Source organism: Chiloscyllium plagiosum, unplaced genomic scaffold (genome assembly GCF_037043375.1).
Source record: "Chiloscyllium plagiosum isolate Xiang-an unplaced genomic scaffold, Cpla_swu_hap1 HiC_scaffold_35, whole genome shotgun sequence".
Taxonomy (NCBI): Eukaryota; Metazoa; Chordata; class Chondrichthyes; order Orectolobiformes; family Hemiscylliidae; genus Chiloscyllium; species Chiloscyllium plagiosum.
In genome coordinates this window covers 28,497,016-28,509,347 of record NW_028270173.1, presented here as the reverse complement: position 1 = coordinate 28,509,347, position 12,332 = coordinate 28,497,016, and the positions used below count along the sequence as shown (strand labels likewise).

General features: G+C 47.7%; 1 protein-coding gene across 1 annotated transcript in view; it reads right to left on the bottom strand.

The window, feature by feature from the left end:
- The window catches only part of LOC122541348 (alpha-1,3-mannosyl-glycoprotein 2-beta-N-acetylglucosaminyltransferase), a 41,597-nt gene extending 30,872 nt beyond the window's left edge, over positions 1-10,725 (bottom strand). The window contains exon 1 of the mRNA XM_087979440.1: positions 10,638-10,725. The gene's annotated coding sequence lies outside the window, so the exon portion shown is untranslated. The remainder of the gene's footprint in view (positions 1-10,637) is intronic.
- Positions 10,726-12,332: the final 1,607 nt, after the last annotated feature.

The window sequence follows — 12,332 nt, the reverse complement described above, 5'->3', positions numbered from 1 at the left end:
CTGAGCCTCCTATTCCTAACTTGAAAACTGCCCCAGTTATTAACTCCTTTAGCAATGAGAGCTGTATCGCCCTATGTACCTTATTTATGCCCCTCACAGTTTACCTCAATCAGGTCTCCCTGCTGCCTCCTCTGCTCCAAGGTAAGCAACTCTGGCCTATCTAGCCTCTCTCTGTATATCCGAATCACACCAGCCCAAGCAACATACTGGTCAACCTCCTCTTCAACCACTTCACATCAAACACATCAATACTACAGAGTGGCAACCAGAACCTCATATAATATTCCAGCTGCAGCCTAACTAACTACATCTCGATCATAAGCTCCTCGCTCGCGTGTTCAGAACTTTGACTAGTAAAGACAAGCATCACATATGCCCTTCTTAACCACTTAATCTGCTGCCTCCAAGGATCTATGGATATGGAGACACACACAGACACCAGGGTCTTACTAATCAACATGCATTCCCTTATCCTGTCCATCCTCCCAAAATACATCACCTCACATTTTTCAGGATTAAATTCCATATGCCACTGTTCAGCCCATCTGACCAGCCTGTCCATAATGTCCTGTCATCTAAGGCTTTCCTTCTTGCTGTTTACCAAACCATTAATTTTTGTTGGTAATTAATGCACACTACACACTACAAACAAGCACTGAACCACTCGACACAGGCTACCATCACACTCATCTTCCTACCACTGAGCCAAATTTGGATTCAATTTACCAAAATTACCCTTGAACCCATCCCAAGGACTCCTAGCTTCTTAGCCATTCTGCCATTTGAGACTTTGTCAAAAGTCTTACTGATGTCCATGTAGGCTACATCACCTGCTCAAAAAATCCCATCAAGTTTACCAGACATGATCTTCCCTCGATAAAGCCATGCTGACCATCCTTGCTCAGTCCATGCCCCTCCAAGTGGAGATTAATTCTGTCCCTCCTTGTTCTTCCCAATGATTTCTCTACCACTGCTGTTAGACTGACTGGTCTATAGTTGCTTGCTTTACTCCTATAGCCCTTCTTCAAGATCACATTGGCTGTCCTTCAGTCCTCTGGCAACCCTCCTGTGACCAAAGAGGCCTTGAAAGTTAATGACACAGACCGTGCAATCTCCTTGGTTGCCTCCTACAGAAGCCTGGATATTTATCAACTTTGTGTTCTATGATCTATGAAAACTCTGAAAATCATCTTCCTCTGCTGATTTGTTCAAGTATATCACAACTGATTTCTATAGTGAACATAGATGCAAAGAAGTCATTTATAACCTTAGCTATGTTTTCCAGCTGCACATACTGACTGTCAATTTAGTCCTTAATGGGTCCCTACTCTTTCCCTGGTTATTCTCCTGTTCTTAATTTCTCTGATCAGGTCCAGGGGATTTATTTACTTTTATGCGTCTTAAGGCCTCCAACACCTCCTCTTCTGTCATATGGACACCTTTCAAGACATCACTATTTATTTCCCCAAACTTTCTAGCTGCCATGTTCTTTGCCATGGTAGACACAGACATGAAATATTTGTTTAGTATCTCTCCCCTCTCCTGTGGGTCCACACACAGACGATCTTGGTCCTCAAAACTCCTTGAATAAAAAAGAAAGTGCTGGAGAACCTGAGCAGATCTGGCAGCATTTACGGAGAGACAAACAGAGTTAATGTTTCAAGTATGTTATGACGCTTAATACAGAACTAATGCAAAAAGCTGTAGCTGAACCACAAAGCAGATCCATCTCAGCTTGAATCTCTGGTCAGTGTTGAGTCAGTTGACTGCAAACACGTAGGAGCAGTTGAGTGCAAAGGTCACTGGATCGGTCTTGCTGATTAGCTAATGATAACAAGCGAAGAGATGCGCATTCATGGACTTTGAGTGAAGCAGAATTGGGATCACTGTGATATGCCAGACAGAAAATCAAGAGAGCCAACAGGAATTTGGGTGATGAACCAGAAGGAAGTAAAACATCAGCTGGTGCCTTTATGATAACTGTCGACAAAAAAAAACAGAAGGCAGAAAACTTGATCTCTTTATAATCAGGTAATATCAAAAAGCTATCAAGGGAAATTTTAGGTGCACGGAACACCGGCAAACAGATTTCAGCCTGGAGAAGGTCATCAACATAAGGGAGTGTGCAGTATATAGAGAGAAGGCTTGCACAGCAGATAGCCTATGGGGCCACAATATGGCCTGCAGAAGGCTCCAATTTGGTTTGTTATTCTAAATGCAACTAAGTGCAAATTTCTGCAAGCTGTTGCACCTCCAATCAGAGTCCGCTTCACTACGGAGCCTACCAGCAGCAAAAGATGGGAGAGAAACAACCTCTGACTGGAAAAGCACAGCAAAGGGAGCGGTGTTTCACTCAGCCCAAGGTCTTTGCACTCGTTGATCCCTCCCTTCATCGGTACGGGAACACGTAGGCCCTGCGCTCACACTATTACCCTTTTGAATTATTCCAACAGTTTAGATGTGAATTTTCCTGTAAGGAGCCGATCGCAGTCCACTTTGGTCAGATCCTGTCTTATTAGAATAAAAATTACCGTTCCCCACCCCCAGTTCAAAATCATTATTCTAGTCCATCTCTGTCCTTATCCATACTTGCCTTAAATTTTATTGAATATGGTTGCTATCATTTCATTCCTTAAAATTAGGTCCAGCACTGTCTTGCAGGACTTATTAACACGCTGGCTTAAGCAGCTCTCCCGGACACTAAGAATTCTGACCTCTAAGTCTTTCACACTCTGTCTATCCCAGTTAAGAAAGGGAAAGTTGAAATCCCTTATTAGTATCCTACTATTTTTACACTTAGTCATACAGCATGGAAACAGACCCTTTGGTCCATCCAATCCATGCCAACTATTATCCCAAACTTCTGAGATATGCCTGCATATTTGTCTTTCCATGTCTTTCAATCTTTCCCCAACTGTTCCGCTGTCTATAGCGATGTGGTTGCCCCCTTTTTTGCTTTCAGTTCTACCCACACAGTCTGATTTGAGGAACCTAAAGTATCACACTCCTCTTTGATCAATATTGTGACACCACGTTCCGTGCTACACTAACCCACCTATATCCACACACATCTATCGTGCGGGAAGGTTCTACACCCCAGGTTACTGAGCTGCCAGTCCTGCCCTTCCCTCAACCATGTCTCCTAGATGGCAATGCCACATCCCCAAGGGTTAATCAACACCCTCAACTCATCTGCTTTAAAAAAAAACTCATCCAGCTGTGCCTCAACTTGATTATAGCTGATTTCTTAAAATTTTCCGAAATGTCTTGGTTTTCCCAAACATTACACCCCAAGCCCCTCCAACAGCCCTCCATGTCCATACATGTCAAGCCATGCCCTCCCACTCATCCCCAATAGTATCTCACATTTTCGATTTCAGTCCATAACCCCACTCCACCCCACAGATCTCTTCATGGCCTCTTGCAACTTGTGTAGGCTCAGGCATTTTCAGTACCAAAAGAGGCCAATCGGTTCTTCGTGTCCACTCTGGTCAAAGATCTGACTACACTAATTCAATTTCCGAGCTTTTGGCCCAGGGCCTGGAAGCTATGGCAACACAAGTTAGTATCTAAACACTGCTTAAATGTTTCCAGAACTGCTGACTCAACCATCTATTCCCAGGCAGAGAGTTCCAGATTCTCACCCAGTCAGTGAAAACAAAATCCTCAACCCTCTCCTTCTATCTCATCTTAAATCTTTATTGACCCCTCTACCAATGGAAGAACTGCCTTCCTGTCTCCTCTTCCTTATCTATGCCCCTCGTAATCTTCATACAGCTCTATCAGGTCTCCTTTCAACCAAGGAAAACAGTTTGTCCAAACGTTTCTCATATTGGAGATCTTCCAGTCCAAACACACAAGTTGAGCTGCGTCCTAAACCACACTGTATACAGTTCCAGCATACCCTCCCTGTTCTTGTATTCCATGCCTTGGCTAATAAAAGTAGGTACCTTTATGCGTCTTGACTGCCTTATGTATTTGCACAGCGACCTTCAGGGATCGGTGGACAAACACACGGAGGCCCCAGTAATCTTTAGAACTTCCCTGGGTCCCTCCAGATGGAGTATACATAGACTTTGGCTTTGTCGGCTATGCACAAGTGCAATACCTCACATTTCTCCAGCTTGAATTTCATTTGCTGGCTGCTCACTTGGTATCCTCCACGCTATTTACCACCCTACCAAATTCTGCGATACCCTGAACTTCTTGATCATAACCCCACTTCCCCCCACCACCCCGCTGAAATCCAACCCTCAATGTGTACTACAAACAGCAGGGGTCCGAGCAAAAGCACCCCACTGGAAAGAGACCTCCAGTTACAGAAATATCCTTCTAGAGTCACCTTCTCCTTTTCAGCCAATTTTGGATCCAAAGTGCCTCTTTGTTTTGGATCCCGTGGGCTCTTTCTGCCAGTGAGACCTTATCAAATGCCTTGCTAAATTCCATGTCGATCAACCATATGTATTACCAACTCATGCCCTCCCCACATACGATCCTTATTCTCACTTGTATGCCAACTTAGTGTTAATCCATGATTTCCCTGTTTGTGCTCAGATCCTCCATGCCAACTTCATCATTCTGCCCAATGGGCAGACCTTGTAAGCCACGTAAAGTTTTATTAAAATCAAGTTATTGACATGTATTGCAGACTTCACTATATTAAAAGTGTTGTATTCCTGGAAGACCTTACAAAACACTGAAATCCCCTTAAGTACACATTCTCAAATCAAATCAACCAGACCTGTATTCGTAAGTCTATAAAGACAGCTAATCCTTTCATAATCATTTTACGCTGTCACTGAAACTACAAACATCCAACCAACATTCCGCACAGCTCCCCAACACCATGGTAAGTGTAGCTTAAAGGGAAACAAACTAAAATGATAGCACTTAGTTGAATTTAAATGCACAGCCAATATAACTGCTGGAACAGATTTTGTTTCCTTAAATCTGTTGCAGGCATGGGTGGGCAGTTTGTTTCCCCCCAACTTTTAAAGGGCTGCGTCACTTACTCACTTTTTCAAGAGCATTCACGGCTTGCGTAAAGATTTCAAACTCCAATGCTATGGGATGAGGGCTTTGCCCCAAACAAAAGGCACTCTGCACTGAGCTCAAATGGCCCTGCAGAGTTTGGGTTGCCTTCACGTGAGAGAGTCAAGCCCTACCCCATCCCACCCTGGCAAAAAGAAGACCATGCTGGAAATTGGGGTGGCATCTCCGGGTCTGGGACACCACCTCGAAACATTGCCAGGGTCACCACAGTGCTGAGAACATCCCGGGTCTACGCGTGAGTTCAAATTGTTATGAGCAGACCACACACACACAGACACACACAGACACAGACACAGACACAGACACAGACACAGACACAGACACAGACACAGACACAGACACAGACACAGACACAGACACAGACACACACACACACACAGACACACACACAGACACAATCACCGTAACCCTCCGTGAGTTCTGCACTCCTCCCATTCTGGCTTCTCGAGCACCTCCAACTTCTTTTGCCCCACCACTGCAGGGCACTCCTTCAGCTGCCTGGCCCTAAGCTCTGGAATCCTCAGCACAAACGTCTCTTCCCCATGTACCTCGTCCTCCTTTTAAAGGTGCTACTTAAAATCTTAAACTCCTTGAAGAGAAGGTGTGAATCCTGCAACACCTCAACCTGTGCCTTCACCTGCATTTAATGCAACTCAGGCCGTCAGCTGCGGTTCATGAGCCCCGGTGATGAACACAGAATCACCAAAGCACAAACCACCGTCTTGTGCAACAGAAGGCTGGCAAAGAGGCGAAGATCCACCCCTTTGACCAAGCTTTCTGTTAACCGACTCAACATATCACATGGCTCTGTGATGGTCTCTTGGTTTGAAGAATATTCAGGTCCTACTCCATTTAGGATTAACAGACGTAAAGAACTTTTCTTTTTCTGTACTCGTGAACATGGATTGAAATAGGAAAAGAACTGGCTGCAAGAGGCCGAAATCAACGGCTGTGTGTGTCTATAGGATTATAAAATCTCTCTCCCTCTCGATGGGATATTTGTACATTTTGTCAGAAACTAGTCAGGCCTCTGGAGGAGAAGGAGCTGTTTTCGCTTTCAGTAAAAAGCAACTCAAGCCTGAAGATAATCAGTTTATTTTTCCCCTTCAGTTGCAGCAAGCTGTGACTTTTAATCGACGAGTCAAAGTCCTTTATAGGTGTGAAACAGTCACCCTGTTCCTCTTGTGAGCAAGTGAAAGCATCTGGAGAAAGAAGATTGAGAAGCAGCATTTTGATTCGCATAAGAATAACCTCAGCAAACCCTGTAGACAGACAATGCTGAACTCGGTGAAAGTGAGGACTGCAGATCAGAGTCAAGATTAGAGTGGTGCTGGAAAAGCACAGCAGGTCAGGCAGCATCCGAGCAGCAAGAAAATCAACATTTCGGGCAAAAGCCCTGAACTGTCTTTTTAATCTTTCCTTCCATCCTTTTATTTGTGCTGGTCCGTACACGTGTTGAGGGGAAATTTATAAAGGGGTTAGCGTTTAAAGTAGTACAGTTATATTTTGATGTTTCATAATTGTAACTACAGAAAAACGTTTAATTGTAATAGATAGTAATTCTTGTTAAGTACAGAAATCTAGTCCACGCTTTTGGTCAACTTCGGTTTGAAAGACAGGCAAATTGGGGAATTCTCCATACTTTCAACAATGCTTAACTTTTGTGAAAACTCTGGAGCTTGATTTCTAGCACACTATCCCAGGGAGACGTCATACAGGAAAGTAGGAGAAGGTGGAGAGATGGGCCTGTAAATTAACGAAGATATACGTACAATAGGCGGGGATAACCTAAGCCCAGGAAAGCAAGATGAGAAAGCAATTTGGGTAGAAATGAGAAATTATAAAGGCAAAAGGTTAGTTCTAGGAGTGGCGCACATGCCTCCACTAACAGTAACCACAAAGTAGGATGCAGCTTAAAGGAAGCAATAATAAGAACTTGTCAGAAAGGCATAGATGTATTCCACAATCCTCATTTGGAAATATATCACTGTTCCTTCAGTGTTAATGAGTCAAGATGTCAAAGCATTTCCCCCCCTTGCCACAGGGTTATTCATGAATTGACTGTTCAATCTCTACCCCTTCTCCATGAGATAACTGCACATCAAATATAGAATCTCAACCCTCTCTGTGGGATTTTTTAAAAACCAATTATAGAAACTCATCTGCCTTGCTGAATATTAATAGATACTTTTAATCAGCTTGTTCGGGCATGTTATGACACACCTGTGGAACAGGTGGAACACAACACTGGATTTTCTGCTCCAGAGGTAGGGACCCTACCACTGTGCCACAAAAGACTTAAATCAATGGGCATTTATGTAGGGATGATGACATTTCTCACCCCCTCTGTGGGGTATTTATGCACTACAGGACGTCCTCCTCCTTTCAGTTGTATATCTGCATGTTCATTCCAGAGTTTCTCACCTCCCACAGATAGGATATGCATGCATATTTAATGTGGAGTCAGCCGCCTTCCCCTGGAGGGATATACATTTAACCTGGAGATTCTCACCTTCCCCTGGTAGGAAAGACATTAAACCTCGAGCATCCCCCCCTGTGGTGGGATATACATTTACCCTGGAGCATCCCCTCTGTGGTGGGATATACATTTACCCTGGAATATCCCTCCTGTGCTGGGAAATACATTTACCCCAGAGCATCCCCCCTGTGGTGGGATATACATTTACCCTGGAGCATCCCCCCTGTGGTGGGATATACATTTACCCCGGAATATCACCCTGTGCTGGGAAATACATTTACCCCGGAGTATCCCCCCCGTGGTGGGATATACATTTACCCCGGAGTATCCCCCACCGTGGTGGGATATACATTTAACCCGGAGTATCCCCCCCGTGGTGGGATATACATTTACCCCGGAGTATCCCCCCCGTGGTGGGATATACATTTACCCCGGAGTATCCCCCCTGTGCTGGGATGTACAGTATCCCCGGAGTATCCCCCCTGTGCTGGGATATACAGTATCCCCGGAATATCCCCCCTGTGGTGGGATATACAGTATCCCCGGAGTATCCCCCCTGTGCTGGGATATACAGTATCCCCGGAGTATCCCCCTGTGCTGGGATATACAGTATCCCCGGAGTATCCCCCCTGTGCTGGGATATACAGTATCCCCGGAGTATCCCCCCTGTGCTGGGATATACAGTATCCCCGGAGTATCCACCCTGTGCTGGGATGTACAGTATCCCCCTGTGCTGGGATATACAGTATCCCCCCTGTGCTGGGATGTACAGTATCCCCCCTGTGCTGGGATGTACAGTATCCCCGGAGTATCCCCCCTGTGCTGGGATGTACAGTATCCCCCTGTGCTGGGATATACAGTATCCCCCCTGTGCTGGGATATACAGTATCCCCCCTGTGCTGGGATGTACAGTATCCCCCCTGTGCTGGGATGTACAGTATCCCCCCTGTGCTGGGATGTACAGTATCCCCCCTGTGCTGGGATATACAGTATCTCCCCTGTGCTGGGATATACAGTATCCCCCCTGTGCTGGGATATACAGTATCCCCCTGTGCTGGGATGTACAGTATCCCCCCTGTGCTGGGATATACAGTATCCCCCCTGTGCTGGGATATACAGTATCCCCCTGTGCTGGGATATACAGTATCCCCCCTGTGCTGGGATATACAGTATCCCCCCTGTGCTGGGATATACAGTATCCCCCTGTGCTGGGATATACAGTACCCCCCCTATGCTGGGATATACAGTATCCCCCTGTGCTGGGATATACAGTATCCCCCCTGTGCTGGGATGTACAGTATCCCCCCTGTGCTGGGATGTACAGTATCCCCCCTGTGCTGGGATATACAGTATCCCCCCTGTGCTGGGATGTACAGTATCCCCCCTGTGCTGGGATGTATCCCCCCTGTGCTGGGATGTACAGTATCCCCCCTGTGCTGGGATGTATCCCCCCTGTGCTGGGATGTACAGTATCCCCCCTGTGCTGGGATGTACAGTATCCCCTCTGTGCTGGGATGTACAGTATCCCCCCTGTGCTGGGATGTACAGTATCCCCCCTGTGCTGGGATATACAGTATCCCCCCTGTGCTGGGATGTACAGTATCCCCCCTGTGCTGGGATGTACAGTATCCCCCTGTGCTGGGATGTACAGTATCCCCCCTGTGCTGGGATGTACAGTATCCCCTCTGTGCTGGGATGTACAGTATCCCCCCTGTGCTGGGATATACAGTATCCCCCCCTGTGCTGGGATGTACAGTATCCCCCCTGTGCTGGGATATACAGTATCCCCCCTGTGCTGGGATGTACAGTATCCCCCCTGTGCTGGGATATACAGTATCCCCCCCTGTGCTGGGATATACAGTATCCCCCCTGTGCTGGGATATACAGTATCCCCCCTGTGCTGGGATATACAGTATCCCCCCTGTGCTGGGATATACAGTATCCCCCCTGTGCTGGGATGTACAGTATCCCCCCCTGTGCTGGGATATACAGTATCCCCCCCTGTGCTGGGATATACAGTATCCCCCTGTGCTGGGATATACAGTATCCCCCCTGTGCTGGGATGTACAGTATCCCCCCTGTGCTGGGATGTACAGTATCCCCCCTGTGCTGGGATATACAGTATCCCCCTGTGCAGGGATGTACAGTATCCCCCCCTGTGCTGGGATGTACAGTATCCCCCTGTGCTGGGATATACAGTATCCCCCCTGTGCTGGGATGTACAGTATCCCCCTGTGCTGGGATATACAGTATCCCCCTGTGCTGGGATATACAGTATCCCCCTGTGCTGGGATGTACAGTATCCCCCCTGTGCTGGGATGTACAGTATCCCCCTGTGCTGGGATGTACAGTATCCCCCCTGTGCTGGGATGTACAGTATCCCCCTGTGCTGGGATGTACAGTATCCCCCCTGTGCTGGGATATACAGTATCCCCCCTGTGCTGGGATATACAGTATCCCCCCTGTGCTGGGATATACAGTATCCCCCCTGTGCTGGGATATACAGTATCCCCCCTGTGCTGGGATGTACAGTATCCCCCCTGTGCTGGGATATACAGTATCCCCCCTGTGCTGGGATGTACAGTATCCCCCTGTGCTGGGATGTACAGTATCCCCCCTGTGCTGGGATATACAGTATCCCCCCTGTGCTGGGATATACAGTATCCCCCTGTGCTGGGATATACAGTATCCCCCCTGTGCTGGGATGTACAGTATCCCCCCTGTGCTGGGATATACAGTATCCCCCCTGTGCTGGGATGTACAGTATCCCCCTGTGCTGGGATATACAGTATCCCCCCTGTGCTGGGATGTACAGTATCCCCCCTGTGCTGGGATATACAGTATCCCCCCTGTGCTGGGATGTACAGTATCCCCCTGTGCTGGGATATACAGTATCCCCGGAGTGTCTCACTTTCCCAGCGGGTTTTGGGTGTTTACCCTGATGCTCCTCTCTGCTGTCCCACACTGAAGCTGTGTCCTGGGCGATGGGGGAGCAGCTCTCTCCCTCCCTCCGGTTACCATGACGACGAGTCCCTGGTGACGGGACGGTTACCCGGCGGGCCGCGGGTTCGCCCTCCCCACCCCCGGGGTCTCCATGGTTACCTACCTTCCCCCCAGCCCTCGCGCTCCCTCTTCTTCCGGCTCGAGCCCAGCTCGGCGCGGTGCCTGCGCGCGCAAAACACACGTCACCGCGTCCTCCCTCCCCTCACGCTCGCGAAGGAAGGCGGCAGCCGGGGGCAGCGATTGGCCCCCGACGGTCATGTGACGGCTGGCTGACGTGTCCACCGCCGCTGGGCCTCCGATTGGATGATCCTGGTCACGCGGCGCGCACCCAGTCCGGAAGGAATGAATGAATGGAATTTGTTGCATCGCCCCTCATAGAGATGTACAGCACGGAAACAGACCCTTCGGTCCATCCTGTCCATGCTGACCCAGATATCCCAACCCAATCTAGTCCCACCTGCCAGCACCCGGCCCATATCCCTCCAAACCCTTCCTATTCATATACCCATCCAAATGCCCCTTAAATGTTGTAATTGTACCAGCCTCCACCACATCCTCTGGCAGCTCATTCCATACACGTACCACCCTCTGTGTGAAAAAGTTGCCCCGTAGGTCTCTTTTATATCGTTCCCCTCTCACCCTAAATCTTTGCCCTCCAGTTCTGGACTCCCCCACCCCAGGGAAAAGACTGTGTCTATTTATCCTATCCATGCCCCTCATGATTTTATAAACCTCTATAAGGTCACCCCTCAGCCTCCGACCTTCCAGTGAAAACAGCCCCAGCCTGTTCAGCCTCTTCCTGTAGCTCAAATCCCCCAACCCTGGCAACATCTTGTAAATCTTTTCTGAATCCTTTCAAGTTTCACAACATCTTTCCGATAGGAAGGAGACCAGAATTGCACACGATATTCCAACAGAGGCCTAACCAATGTCCTGTACAGTCACAACATGACCTCCCAACTCCTGTACTCAATACTCTGACCAACAGAGGAAATCACTGTCTCTCATTCCCAATCCTCCCCAGAGGATGCACCAGGAGGAACAGGTTAACGGTGGCATTCAAAAAAGTGATATGTTTTAAATCCACAAACTACTTTCGTTTGTTTTTAAAAATTATAGCCATTGATGGGAATAAAGAAAAAAATATATACAATGTGTATATATTTTACATGGGTTAACATTATTAAGCATTGCTGTGTACAAGTCCGATCTCCTCACTGAAGGATGTAAATGCATTGGAAGCAGTTCAGAGAGATTCACTTTATATAATTCTCTAATCCATGACTAGATTAGATTACTTACAGTGTGGAAACAGGCCCTTTGGCCCCACTGACCCTCTGAAGAGCAACCCACCCAGACCCATTCCCCTACACCTAACACTGTGGGCAATTTTGCATGGCCAATTCACCTGACCTGCACATTTCTGGACTGTGGGAGGAAACCGGAGCACCCGGAGGAAACCCACGGGGAGAATGTGCAAATTCCACGCAGACAGTTGCCTGAGGCGGGAATTGAACCCGGGTCTCTGGCGCTGTGAGGCAGCAGTGCTAATCAGTGTGTCACCGTGACCTTGCAAAGGTTTATACAATCATGAGAAGGGCATGGATAGGGTAAGTCGGTAAAGATTTCTCTCTGGGGTTGAAAAGAACTGGAGGGCAAAAGCTTACAGTGAGTGGGGAAAGATTTAAAAGGGACATAAGGGGCAACTTTTTCACGCAGAGGGTGGTGCTCTGCGGAATGAGCTGCCAGAGGATGTGGTGGAGGCTGGTACAATTGCAACATTTAAAAGGTGTCTGGA